The sequence below is a fragment of the Nycticebus coucang genome, chromosome 17, assembly GCF_027406575.1.
Source record: "Nycticebus coucang isolate mNycCou1 chromosome 17, mNycCou1.pri, whole genome shotgun sequence".
Taxonomy (NCBI): Eukaryota; Metazoa; Chordata; class Mammalia; order Primates; family Lorisidae; genus Nycticebus; species Nycticebus coucang.
The window spans coordinates 74,026,425-74,039,025 of record NC_069796.1 but is presented as its reverse complement, the minus strand read 5'-3'; positions in this window follow the sequence as shown (position 1 = coordinate 74,039,025).

The following is a 12,601-nucleotide window of genomic DNA, read 5'->3' as shown; positions in this document are numbered from 1 at the left end:
TAGTTTTCCTGACAATTCACATCACAGTGTCTGTTGGTTACTTTATATCCAGTTACTTTAACCTCAACACTGTAGGATTTGTCATCTGCTGCAGAGTTGCTTATGTGAGAAGGGACAGAGGAGAACTGAGCTGCAGTCCTGATGATAGCTAGTTACATGATCTTGGAAAACCTTTTCCTGAGTCTCAGTTTCCTCATGTATTTTCTTATGAGAGGGTTGAGGATAAACCAATATTTCTTAAATTTCATTCATGGTTGGGTCACTGTTATCATTGCTTTGCTGTTACCATGTACTACCTGTATTATTATTACTTTTGGATTTTAAATTAACTTCCTTTTAAAATTAAAGTTTACTTAAAAATCTTTATATCACCAATATAAATGGAATAAAATATAAACAGAAGACAACTGGAAAAATAAAGAAAGAAACTAAGACACATTTTTAATAATCTAGATATGCTCACCTCTGACACCATGATCCAGCAGCCTAATCTTTTTTGTAAAATGGGTTCTTATTAAATGGTAGAATAAGTACTAAAGATAGTCTAGCACAAACCACGACTTTTCTTCTTGATATAATCAGAATGGTTGAAGGAGTGAAAGAGAAAAGATTGTCACTGAGTGAGTACATGTTGTTTAATGTCTGTGTACCACATCAAAAACCACTCATATCACTCCTGGGACATGTCCCACACTGTATGGAATCCAGGATTTGATGCTTTCTGGTAATCCTTCCCTGTCAAAGACATCTTAATTCTATGTGCTTTTCAAACTTCCTGGAGGCAGTCTTCCAGAATTAACCCACCCAACACGGCAGTCTCACAGCAGTCTCTTGGTCAATACTACCGTAACGTTACATTTTATTTTATTTTATTTTATTTTTTACTTTTGGCCATATGAATCTTCTCTGTATCATTCCAATTTTTTGTACATGTGCTGCTGAAGTGAACACTACTTAGCATTTTAAATTTGAACATTTGCAAGTGTCTTGATTCTGTAATGTGTGCTGAGCAGTTTTTGTTTAATTCTCTGAGTGATAAGTAACGGGTAAAAAGAGGTGCAGATCAGGCAACAAATATTCTTTGGACACCCATTGTGTATCAAAAATTATGTTAAAACAGCTTTGCTATGACAGGTATCTGAAGTAGCTAGTATCCCAGTTATATGTAAAAGGAAGTGCTCAAGCTGAGTGCTCAAGGGTAGAAGGCCACGAAAGGGCAGAACCCAGATCACACCCTGTCTGCAGGACTCTGGGTCCTTCTATTCTTTCTTCTGTTTTCCAGACCAGAATACCATCCCCTATGTGCTGAGTTGTGTCACTCTCATATTCATATGTTGAAATCTGAATCTCCAGTACCAAAGAATGTGACTATATTTTGGAGATGGGTGTCTTTAAAGAAGTGATTATGTTAAAATGAGGGTGTTAATCTGACTGGTATCCTTTGAAGAGACCCCACGGATGTAGGTACATAGAATAAAGAGTGTGTGAGGATACTGTGAGAAGGTGGCCATCTGCAAACCAAGGACAGAAGCCTCAGGAGAAACCAGCCCTGCCAATATTTCTATTGTTTAAGCCACCCTGTTTGTGGCATTTTGTTATGGCAGCCTTAGCAAACCAATATACCCTCTCTGGAAATAGTAAACAAGCACATCATGGCTCCCAAATGTTTTGGGTTTCATAGATCACTAAACTTAAGCATAAATGTAGTAATGCATATGTAGCCTGCAAATACGGGGCCACCAACATAAGACCCAGCAGCACTTACTTCCTGAACTGAGGACATTAACAAAACCAAGCAAACAGAACTGACATCACAAACAAAGGTAATTTAACATCAAAACAGAAGAAGGAAGAAAATAAAAGGAAGAAGGTTATATTCTTCAGAATATATATTCTTCAGAATAAGACTAGCTTAACGAAAAGCTTATGGGTCATATCCTTTCCCCCAACCCTTATTTTGATGCAGACAAGTGAAAATTTCTTTATCTAAGACCTGTATGATTTCACATGCATCTTTGGAAACTCTTTGGACATATCAGCAGGAGAAAATACAGTGTTTAGGAGAAGCAATTTTTAAAATTAAGTGGGTGGAGATAGCTTAAAGACCCAGGATTCTAAAAATTAAATGTTGGGGATGGGGGCTGGTTAGGATGGGGTATCGGATTGTCCCGAGCACACTGACCCCATTTCAAGGTCTGTCAGGCGTTTGCAGAAACTGTCACTGCTCTTACTACCTGTGCACTAAGATCCTCGTCATGGGACTTAAAGAACTTTTGATAGAATCTAAAGGCCATCCAGCCATCCAGAATGCTGATTACTTCTCATGAATAGATTCAATCTACTGTTGCTAGGAAAAGATCATCATTAAGCCCTTAATCAATCACAGAGAAGAATCAAGTCGTGTTTCTTTCTGGCTTTATGCAACCCCTGTGGGTACAGATTTGGGCGGTAGCAACACAAGCATGTGTCTGGACCATTACCTGAGGAGCATGACCAGCATCCAAAAGATTGAGAAATTCCCGTGTAGCCAAACAACCAACGCTCTCCCCACTGCCAATCACACAGAGAAGGCAAGACGCAAGCAGAAGACTTCTGCCGCCATGCTGTGAGGTGAAGGTTGGCTTCCTTGCCCGCTGTCTTCTGCATGTGGTTGATGTTACGTTAGACAGAGTCGTTTTCTTTATCTCCATGGGAAACATTTTTGAAACGCAGAAAGATGCTATTAATGAAAATCCACATTGCTTCTAGCTTAACTGCAGTGGTTTTACTTCTAATTAAGAAATTACAGTTCTGAACCCACATTTTCCTCTGAATAGGGGGTTACCAGATAAAATACAGGACACCCAGTTAAATATAAATTCTAGAAAAACAACAGATAACTTTTTAGCATAAGCATGGCCTGAGTGTTGTATTATAACACTCATAATCAAAATTTATTTGTTGCTTATCTGAGATTCAAATTGAACTAGATGTCCTATATTTTCATTTGCTAAACCTGGCAACTTTCTATTCAAAACACTTCAACCATGAAAACAGAAAAGCCAACAGTGCGAAGCCTTGTAGATTCAGCAGATATGGAAAACAAGAGACTGTTAGAGTTTTCCACTGCGATGTTCAGAATGTTAAAACAGACTTACTGCGCTGGAATTGGGTGCTCCTCTTCCTTCAGCACTCCTGGAATAAAAGAGCAAAGCTAAGTTTTTGAGGAAGCAGATGGACAGAAGCTGACAGTATTCAGCATGGCACTGTGTTTTGACAGTTGCTTGCTATGCCTTTTTGTTTGAAGATGCTTTGTGTTGTCTTTTTAGAAGATGCCTTCTTATGCAAGGCATGTGCATGAAACAAGTTATGTGTATTCCCAGGGATCCACCAATCGGAGAATACCTGTCTCTGTTCCAAAATTAAATACGTTTCTATAATTCCATCATGTCAGCAGCTGTCCATTCCCCAACAATACCGCCTCTGTTTATTAAAGGCATAGATCCTGATGAGATGTCGTCTCCCTTTGGGCATTGCCCCTCGCTCCCCTGTCGCGCCCTTGTCAGCCAGCCATGCAGTGAAGAATGAGCCTCTTTATCCAAAGACATATTATGTTCATGAAGTCAATTCCAACAAAACGCAAGTGTGTACTCACCTTTTGTTATGGAAAAAAATGTGCATAAAAGCAAATTTAGAAGATTACGCTCCAAAATGTTAACGATGGTTATTAACATTAAGGATGATGAGACCTAAGGATGATTTTATTTCTTTGTGTTTATTTATTTACCCTAGTTGTAATTTTAACCCCAACCCCCATCTCTATCTTTTAAACTCTCAGAGCATTTCTCAGCATAGCTCGGAGATCACTTGGAAGCAGAGCTTCTCAGACTTTACAATGCACAATAATTACCCAGGAAGCTTGTGGAAATCAGATTCTGGAGCCCACCTCAAGCACTCTGATTCAGTAAATGTAAGGCGAGCCTCGCTGAATATGCATTTTAACCTTCTCCCTCCCGAGTTAACCTAGGCGTGTCTGTGGACCACGCTTTGAGGAACGCTGACTTAGAGTTTCATTGGACATCTTCCACCAGTACCCAAGGCATGGCTGCATTGAAACTTATTTTGAGTACTGATGCCAGAATTCAGATGAGGATTTTTTCCCCTTAAATATTTACATAATTTTAGCCATAAATAACACCTACTTAATTAGAGAGGAAAATTTGGGGGGTGGAAGGCCTCCCCTGGCACAGCAGAAAACAGAAATTGCTGCCTTCCCTGAGGTGGGAGGAAAAAGATGGGCATTCCAGCTTCAAGTTCTTTCTAATTTATGTCTTATTTCTTCTATTCGCTGGCCTGTGCCTGTTCTGTTTTGGTTTTAGTCTCTACTGCCACTGCCATCACAATAGCATTCTAAGGCTGCGGTCTGAGATGTTATGCAATTTTTGAAATATTTATGTTTTTATGTAAATTTTTGTGCTGGAAACTCTCTTCCCATCTCTGCTGCTATTGCCCTGGTCCTTTCTGTGTTGCTTGCCGTAGCATCCTGCCAGGTCTGCCCCTGCCACTCTTGCCCCTGTGAGCCACTTTACACGCCCAGTGCCCAGCAGGATGAGCTTTGTAAAATGTAAATTGGATCATGTCCTTCCCCAGCTTAAAGCCTCCAATAGTTTCCCATGGTACATGGAATAAAGGCCGAATTCCAGACTCTGCTACATGAGGCCCACAGCACCAGCCTCCCTGTCTCTCGCCCCCCTTTCATCCCGGCACATCCATGCCCCTGGCTGGTTCACACTTGTTTCCTTCTGAGCCTCTCTTGCTGGCTGTTTATAATGCTTTAGGGTTCAGAAAAGCCGGGCTCTGATGTCACCCCATTCTCTGTTCCAGCCACTTCTTTCTTTCCCTGAAATGCTTGATGTGATTTGTAATGTTCTAATTTGTATGTCTGTTTGCTTGTTGGCATTGTTTTACCCTCTTTCACTTTAATATACCTCTTTTAAGGGCAGGCACTAATGGTTCATTGTTATCTACCCTGGGCCTAGCATAATTCCTATTGAAAGACTATTGACAAGCCCCAAGAGCAGGGATGGACAGGGAGCCGAGGGCAACATGGGGCTGGAGACTTGAGGAGGGTCCAAACAATGCCAGGGCCAGGTTGATTGTAGTCTGTGTTTAATATGGCTTTGTTTGGTTATTGTCTTTTCACAGCTGTCTCTAACCAGAAAAGTGCCATCCTAAAAGGATAAATTCTTGTTATTATGAGAGCAGTAAAAGTCATTATTTTTGTTGCAGTAGATAGCCCTCTAGGGATCTATAAATGAATGAATTGGCCCCTGGCATAGTGGTATCCTAAACAATTGGAGAAACCAAGACGTGATTACCACTCTGTACCCTGCCTGACGCTGAGAAAAGCTCTGAAGGCAGAATTCACACCTTCATGGCTTCTGAGCCCGCAGGAAGGGACAACCCCCACAGTGACCAGGGGAGAAAGGGGGTAAGCCACAGCTATCTAATGTAAGGGCATCCTCCCTTTATTCTATCTGCTTTCTGCTTCAGGGGCACGGACCAAAAATTCAATAGAGCAAGGACAATCAGACTCATGACTGTTCCAGACAATAGGCCTGAAAGCTTCCAAATAGCCGTGTGCAAGAAGGATTACAAAACCCTGGTCTCTGATAAAAGAACTATTTCAGCTGCGGTTCATCATTTGAATAAAAATCAAATGACTTAGGATCTGTCCAGAATGAAGGATGTTTTAATACTTTGTGTGTAAAAACACTGATATTTTGCTTCTTTTTTATTAAACAGATTTTATTATTTTTCAGAATCTTGTCAGCATAATCATTTTATGGGTGGATGAAATATTCAGCCCTGCTGCTGCAGGAGTTCTTTCACAGCAATTACCTTGTGGCACTTTCGCTGTAATTAGGTTTTCGCCTAGGATTTTTCCTTGGGTCTGGGTAATAAATGAAATATGACCAGAATTTAAATTTGTCAATTACAAGCAAGCATAGTGCGTAAACACACAACAAAGCCATGAATTCCAAACCACACGCTGTTGCTGTGGGGCAGATGCTCTGAAAATTAAAATGGAAATAAAACTACTGACTAGCAACTGAGAAGTAGCCCCCAAAGAAAGCAGATCTCCCCTAACACTCATGCATGTTTCTACCCAACAGTGTGAGCTCTTGATTACAAATCCTTTAGCGTGAAACTGACAACTCAAGAAGCAAGCAGTGGATTTGCGTTCAAGTAACTACACAGGGATCTGATCCCTGCCCTATGAACTCCTGGTTCTTGAGGTCAGATCAAAAGGTTTTTAGACATGGTGGGCCGGAGTTCCACAGCCTTATTCAGTCTGGTGGTGATGTTCTTTCTGAACTGCTCAGGGACTGATGGAGATTTGGGCACAGGATCTGCTGTTTCTCAGGAGCTGCAGGTTTCACTGACTCGACTTCAATAATTGCTCCTCTGGGGCCCTCTGCCGACCATCTTTTGTAGAAGGGGAAATCTTAGGATTCCACACTGCTGGGGACTTGGACAGATTATCTCTTTCATTAAAACAACCACCAAACAAAAGCATATCATGTATAAGAAGCCCTAGGCAAGGAAAAAGGAACTCAATTTTTGTAAACGTAACCGAGTACCATGCATTTACTCATGTGACAAATCTTTCTAGAGTATCTCTTTTGCGTCAGACGCTGTGCCAAGTTCTAGGCATATTGTGGTGAGCCAAAACCAAGAGATCTCTTGTTCCCATGGAGCTAATGGTCTGTAAAAAGAGACAGATTGGACTTCGCAGATCACACAGTGTATATTCAGTGACAGTTTAATTAGGTATTATCAAGGAAGGAGGCATGTCATGGTGGGGGATATGATGTGGCTGGGGCCTAAGGAAGGAACATTTGGGCTGAGATGAGGAGAGAAGAGTGTTCCAGGCAGAGGGAACAGCATGTTCCAGGACCTTGTGTTAGGAGGCATCCTGACAGATGGGAAAGCTTCAAAGAGAGCACAGGGAGCAGAGTGCAGGCAAGCAGAGAGCGCAGGGAGCAAGGGGAAGTTGAGGGCAAGAGGGAGCTGGAGTATGAGCAAGGACCAGACCATGCCAGGGCCATGTCTGCCCTAACATCAGTAGGAAACCATTAAGGTGTCTTAAGCAGATGGGGAATGGAAATGGTGATTGACAGGATTGTATTTGTTGTTAGCATGATCTGAGAGACCAAAATAGATACCCCTTTATCAACTAAGGTAGACTCCTCTAAAGGTAAGGAAACAAAAGTTACCTACAGGTGAAAGGTACAGGGCTCAGCTGGCACGAGGACTTCCTAAATTCTTACAATTACAAGAAAAACCGCACTTCTGCTGAACTCCCTAACAATAGGAACTTTCAGCCAAACTGTCCAATCCTTCTTAACTCTGATTTGCCACCCAGACCACTATAACTCTGATTGGACAGAGAAGGGGCCTTCTATACAGCTGTAGGCCCCAAGCCAGTTTCATCCAGCTGATTGAGACTGTGCACAAATGATCTTTGTGCTCCATGGTTCACCTTTGACATTAAGAGCCAAATTACAGGGCAGGAGGACATAACTGCAAGAGGGACTCTACCCAACGAATTCAAATATTGTTACTTGGTTGTTTGTACCTTCCCATTAAGCTGAAATTAAAAAAAAAAAAAAAAGATAAAGGAAAACAAAGAACCAAATTCTACTTCATGCTACTAATGCTAAAATTCTGCCGCAACTTGAGCATGGGATGTATGTTACATGTATGTCCACCCATTGCACATGAACTCAGCTCCCCTCGTAAATGTCCGCTTTACAGCTCTCCTCAGTTGATGACTATGTACAACTCTACTGTGTAATACAGATCCTCTGACGCATAAAACCCAACCTGCCCTTTGAGAGCACCTGCCCCTTCGGTACACGTCAGAGACTCTCTCTCCTTGTTTGCAAACTGATATCACAAATAAAGCTCTCCTTTCTAGTCTTTTGGATGACCTTGCTTCATGGTGGAGGAAAGATTTAAAGGGGAAAGAATAGATAGAAGAAGTCCCGGGGGGAGTGTTCTACAGTGGTCCATGGCAAAGATGACAGGACCTTGTATAAAATGTTGGCAGAAAAGATGGAAAGAAGATTACAGAAATATTTAGGAGGAGAGTGGACATAGACTTGGTGATGGGTGACCCATGGTGATGGAAGGATGGGAATGTTAGGCATGGCCTATATGATCTCACTTAACTGTTGCAAAAATCTGTTATTCCCATTTTACACCTGAGGAAATTGGGGCTCAGAGTGGTTTAGCATTGAACTCAAGATCATTCAGCTAGGAGGTGGCCAGGCCATATCCCTTTACTCTTCCACAGTGTTTCTGAGGTCTCATCGGATCGTTACTCAGGGAGTCATCTCCCCTGCATCCTTCCCATCTACCTCTCCATCCTGGAGACCATCCCCAAATGTTTCCTATTTGTTTTCCAGTATGTCTCTTCTACTGGGCTGAGCTTGTTAAGGCCTGCAGTTGGGTCTCATTTGCCTCTGTTTTGCCAGTTCTTAGTTCACTGCTGACTTAGAGTGAACCAGGGACTGTTTGCTGTTGAGTGAGAGAATCTCACTAGTCTCCTACAGAAGGGAGCAGCTGAGGGCAAAGTGCGCTTACAACTTTCTTGCTGGCCCAAATTCCCTCTTGTACCAGAACCACAGTTTGAGGATTATAACTGGAATGCTCAAAAAGAACTTTGGGGAAGGAACCAGAAGTTTCTAGCAGCCTGGTGTGGTTACAAAAACATAGGTTTTGGAATAATGGGGCTGTAGGTTTAAATCCTAGCTGCTCGGTTAATAAGCTGTGCATTCTAACTCTTCAGTGTCCTCATGTATAAAATGAGGATAATCTGAGTACCTGTATCTACTCAATAGGACTGCTGCAAGTATTGCATTTGATCATCTGTGCAAAGGATTTGGCATGTTAATATATAAATTCCCTGTTTTTGTGGAAAAAAAGGATAAGAATTTTTATAGCTGGTCAAGAAAGTGGATAGGACTGGGAATTGCTCTCTGCTTGGCCTTAAAGTTCCTATCACTTGCTGACTCCTCTTCCTGTAGTTTATTCTAGAATGAGGAAAATGAAAGTTGTTTCTCTGGGGGGTCCTAGACAAGCTGACAGATATCCCCTAAGGCAGCTTTCGACAGAGAGCTCTTTCTTCTTCTTTGTGATGTACAGAGTGCACCTGTAAGCCTCTGGCATGATCACAGACAGGAATGGAATAAATAAATTAGATATGTTTCCTGCTTAATTCATAGCTTTGACAAAATTAAAAATGGAGACCAGTGGGAAAGCCTAAGCAAACAAAGGGTCCCAAAGCCTGGATTCTCCTGTGCATGTGGCTGTGGGCAGAACTCTACACAGCCAGAACTGCAGCTGGCTCAAGACAGACCACCTAGAATTCTGTGGTCCCCAACCCCAGTGCCCATCTGTGGTCTTTTAGCCTTTTAGGAACCGGGATACACAGCAGGAGGTGAGTGGTAGTGAGCTGCAAAGCTTCATCTGTATTTACAGCTGTTCCCCAGCACTCACATCACCCCCTGACCTCTGCCTTCTGTCTGATAAACGGTGGCATTAGATTCTCATAGGAGCACGAACCCCACTGTAAACTGCATATGAAGAATTTAGGTTGTGTGCTCCTTATGAGAATCCAATGCCTGATGATCTGAGGTGGAGATGTAATGAACTTGAATCATCCCAAAACCATCTCTCCGCCCTCTTCTGTGGAAAAACTGTCTTCCATGAAACTGGCCCTTGGTGCCTAAAAAGGTCGGGGACCACTGATCTTTATGGATCAGTGGAGCCCGAGGATACCCCCAAAAGCCACAGATCCTTCTAGTCCAAAAAGGTTTGTTTTAAACATCCCAGGCTTCTGGGATCATGTCTGCCTGGGTTCAAATTCCAGATAAGCTGCCTATTTCTGTAAGCCTGAGTAAGTGGCTAAAGGTCACACAGCTGATTATCTTCAGAACTGGATTCAGATCCAAATCTGATCCTAAGTTTGTGGTTTTTTAACCATTAAATGTATTATTTTGTTTATGAACATAGTCTGACATATTATAGTTGCTTAGCTATCTACTACACAATTATGAATTTCTTCAAATGAATGCCTAGTATTCAGAAGGAGCTCAATAAATGCACATTGAGAGTTTTGCTAAGGATTTTCCCCCTGAAATCCTCCTGCTCTCTCAATTCCTCCCAACAAAATAATCATATTGATCTTTGGAAAAAGCATTTTAGAGAAATACATCTTAAGACTGAAACCACCTTTACATATTGAGAAAGGGGTGCCAGGTGAGAGCTAGAGTAAGGACCTCCAGAACTCTGGAAAAGGAGCAGGCTTAGCCAAGATAGGATAATAACTGGCCATTGTCCCCTCATTTGCTTGATAATAACCACTGTTCCCTCTGCTTGTTTAACCTGAAGTACTTTTTGAGATGACTTTCAGGTCCTGCATTCCAGTAACAGATGACCCAGACCAAGGAACTCACTAAACTGGTCTTGGACCCTCCACGCAAGGTCCTGAAATCCAATAACTGACCCATCTAGACAGTGGCCCATACCAAAGGACTGATGGTTCCTCCCTAAAGCCAGCCAGTTAGCAGACCCTGATCGCCTCATCCTATGCCCACCAAACTGTCTTTGACACCTATGCCTCCCCAGTTGTAGACAAGGTGGATTTGAGGAATTTCTCCCACCTCCTGCTTAGCGCTATGCAGAATAAACTCTTTCTCTGCTGTAAACCCTGCTGTCTCTGGATATTGGTTTTCTCCTGGACATTAGGCAGATGCAGCTGGCTGGGCAGAAACAAGACCTTCACAAAATACCAAATTCTCCAGAAAAGAAAAAAAATCCACACATCATCCTGGCTTCTCTCTGGTCTCACACCTCTCCAAAGTCACGAAATCCCTGGGTAAACTCTCACATCATTTATTGACTACTGACATATTTTTTCTATAACCTGAGGTCCATTGGCACAAACAAACAAGGTGTTCAACTCAGTTGCTCCAAAGTGCTGCAGAATCACCTCCAGATGAAATGGGGGAGGAGTAGTGGCAGAGCTTCCTTTTCCCAAGGGCAGCAGGATGCAAATTCCTCCCTCAGCCACATGACAATTGGCCATGTGTCACTCACAAACCTTTGAGGTACTGTACAAGCCAACGGAAAACTTCCCCTTTGCCCTCCAAAGGTGTGCTGAAAAATCAACACACAAAAGGCAGATTAATAAGATTTATTAATCACAGAGTGATTCCCCACCCCTCAGAGGAGTTCAGAAGCTTATATACCATCCAGACAGAACAGGTTATGGGAGGAGGAGACAAGGAATTCCATTGAGGGAACTATCAGAAAGAATGAATGGACCAGGAAACAGAGACTAACTTGTAAATAGTTCTTTGGAATTGGAATGAACCTAAGAGACAGAAATGTGGAATGTTCAGCTGTCCTCACTTTCTTGTTCTTCTTTACTGCAATAGATGATGAGATAACAGGCAGGCCAAAGGAAAACAACCGTGCTTTTTATGTAGGTAAGAGAAGAGTCTCTTCTGTGGATCATTAAGGAAAGGCCTTTAATTTGAAACACTTTATTGTACCAGGGAGCCATAGTTTGGGGTGAAATTCCTTGCGCTCCTTCAGTACTTTCCTATAGTCAAAGCCAGCAGACTCCAGGAGTATTACCAAGATCAGGCCCCATCCTCTTTGTGTCACAAACACCCTCTTCATGTTTCCTGTCTTATTTTATCATGGTCAATTTAATATTTTTAATGGAAATTTTTCCTAGTTGTAAAACCAAAACCATCATGGAAGATGAAAGGATGACCTTAATAGCAAAATAACAGAAAAAGAAGACTCAGAAAAGCACCCTGAAAGAAAAACCCCCCAAAATCCTGTAATCTTTCCCCTTAGAGAATGTAAATAAATACTAACATTTGTGTGCAAATCCTTTGGTCTTTTTTTTTTTCTTTTGCTATTTTGTTGTACAGCTTTTGAAAAAGGATTTTTTGTTCTTATGTTTAAGAAAAGGGGAGAAAAGAGTCCTTATGTTATTCCTTCCAGAAAGAACCTGAGTAATCCCTATTATGTAAACTCTTTCAAAGAAACAGTCTGTTCAAAACTGTTGCTAAATCATTGGTTGCTATAGCAATGCTCAGCCCTGGAGCGCAATAAACAACCATCCTGACTCTAACCTCCAAACACAAGCCACCATTATCTCCCTCAGAGCTCTTCAGGGAGGCTCATTTTGCCAAAGCTATTCATTTAAATTAGCAGCTCTCCTCCTAATCACTCAAATTCCTGGTGCTTCCTACCAAGTCACACCAGGGGGCTAAAAAAGCAGTTAGGGCAATAAATTCAGTTGCTGGGGTTGGAGTCAGCAAGCTCTGGTTGGCATCTTTTGGGGAGTTGGTTCCCTCTCTGCTGCCCACACACTCTGCCATCTTGGGTGCCCGCCCCAGGTTAAAGCAGTGTTAGGTTGAGGGCTTACAGGGACAATGCCCTTATCCTGGAAATTCTGGCAACACTGTGTTTAACCAACCTCAGGTAACTTTGTTGCTTTAAAAGTGCTAAGAGAAATCTCAGAGAACATTCT